Raw genomic sequence first — 2,514 nt, 5'->3', positions numbered from 1 at the left:
ATTTATTTATGCACACATTTTAAATTTACAAAGTTCTATGGATTTGGAATCTCATAGACCTGGGATCTGCTCATTCCTCAGTGAGTGACCTTGTAAGATCACTTATCAGCCCTCATATTGGGTTCCTTCATCCATAAAATAGGGTTGCTGTGAGAGTCACATGTGGTAAAGGCCTAAAACCATCTAGCACAGTGCTCGAGAACCCCATGTCCAAACTACGGCTAGATACCTCAGTCTATCTCCGAAACATTGTGTATCTAGAATTTCACTTCTCACTTAGCACCTCCAGCAAAGCCACCATTGTTGCTTAACGTGTTTATAGTGATAGCCCCTACCTAAAGTCTGTTCCTGTACTTTACTGTCAACATAGAGGCCAGAGTGAGTCTTAAAATGCTAGCTGGATTACAGAGAAACTCTACTCAGAGCCCTCCAGTGACTTCCCAACCCACCCAAGTCCAAAGTCCTCACTGTTGACTCTGCAGTAGTTTCTTCTCCCACCCTCCTCTTACTCTCAGCTCCAGCTCTTTTGCCTTTCTTGCTGTTGGTTCCTGCCTCAGCCTCTTTGGCTTAATGCTCCCTCTTCCTGGGAAAATTTTCCCTTAGACTCACTACTTGGTTCTCTCTCTCACTTCATTTGAGTTTCTGCTCAAATATTACTTTATCCATCACCTTCCTAATAAGGTTGAATTGTGTAGAGATATCTCCATGTGTCTATGGCTCTATATCATATAAATGTGATCAAACTTGACATACTTGTAAGGAGCTTTGGTAAGAAGGGGTGGTCATTTCTTCTAAATTTGCCATAGTAATCCTATATTTCTTTACTTATTTTTTCTGTGCTTTCATTTGGGATGTCTTAGAAAAATTTGTAACAATTATTTTTCCTCTATGGCATAGAAGATTTCTGGATATAGCAGTTTCTTTTTGGGGGAAGCTCTCAGAGTAGCTCTATATTGAGGTAATTTTTTGTGGTTGTTATTTTCAATGTGACTCATGTGGAAAAGCCTCAGGCACTGAATGAGTCCTTTTTCACTTAATCTTTGAAACAGCCCTGTGAAGTAGGTATTATTAAATGATGTCACTTGACTGTCATGTTTAAAAACACTCTAATGGCTCCTCATTTCACTTACAGGGGACCCAAGTTCTTCCTATGGCTGTAGGAAACACCCCTCCAGAAGCCTACTCATTTCTTTCCCTTCCATCTCTTTCCACCTCTACCTACTCTATTCCACATTATTTTCAGTGGTTTCATCTGTCCTTGATCATGCCCAGCCAAGATGCTTCCTGCCTTGGGGCCTTTGCACCTGCTGTTCCTTCTGCCTGGAATGTTGTAACCAGATCTTTCAGTGGTTGCTATTTGTCCCCATTAAGTTTCAACTCAAATTTTAGCTTCTCAGAGGGACTCTTCCTGTATACATGTTGTCAAAAAACCAAAAACCCTCTATAGGATTGTCAGATTTAGCAAATAAAAATACATAACATCCAGGTAATACTGAATTTCAGATAAACAATAGTATTTTAGTATGTCTTGCACAATGTTTGGGGCATACAGAAACTCAGATATTATCCATTCATTGTTGATGTGAAATTCAAATTTAATTTGATGTCTTGCAATTTATCTGGCAACCTACCTCCATAACCACTCTATTTTGATACTCTATTTTATTTTCTCCATGAGACTTTTTACCATTAGGAATTATGTTTGATTCTCCCAGTGAAAGATGGGCTTCATGAGGGTGGGGCCCTGTGCCATTGTCACAGCTGCATCCCCAGAGCTTATTGTATTGCTGGACACATACTAGGTGCTCAATAAATATTTGTTATAAAGGTAAGAAAAATGGGAGTTCCTGCTGTGGATCAGTGGTTTAATGATTCAGCTTGTCTCTGTGGCATTGCCACTATGGTGTTGCAGGCTCCATTCTGGGTTTGATCACCAGCTAGAAGCACCAGCTAGAAGGATCCCTAACTGTTGCAGTTGTGGCTTAAGTCACAGATGGGGCTCAGATTGCATCCCTGGCACAGGAACTTCCACATGCCTGGAAAAGGAAAAAAGGAAAAAAAAAAAAAGTAAAGGTAAGAAAAATAGAAAAATAAAAAGCTTAAAGATATTGGTGACATGTCTAGGGTATACCGCTTGCTAGAGGAGACTGGAATCAGTACTGTGTCAAAGCTCTTCCGAGTTTTCTGCATTTTGGAGTGCAGAATGCAGTGGGTGGGAAGGGGCACAATGTTACCTGCCTTTCAAGAGGCTCGCAGTAGAATCAGAAGACCTCTGAAGCAGTAGATTTCAGGAGAAGCAAAGTCTTAATGGGAGTTACAAACTTTTCCCATTTGCTTTGCGAGTAACCACAGGAAAATGCACTTAAGAGAAAAGAAGCTTTTCTTCATTTGGAAAGGAGTCAGAAGCAGTGAGCATCCTCCACGTCTTTCTCCATGGTAAACTCCTTGCAACTTTAGGGCCAGCTTTACTGTCAGACTCCGTAAACCTCTGGACCCTGATCGCAAGAGAAAATA

This window comes from Sus scrofa, chromosome 2 (genome assembly GCF_054392235.1).
Source record: "Sus scrofa isolate SSC_HxYL_T2T_F1_AM1 chromosome 2, Sscrofa_HxYL_maternal_Yorkshire_Landrace_v2.0, whole genome shotgun sequence".
In the NCBI taxonomy this organism is placed as follows: Eukaryota; Metazoa; Chordata; class Mammalia; order Artiodactyla; family Suidae; genus Sus; species Sus scrofa.
This window is presented reverse-complemented; position numbering follows the sequence as displayed.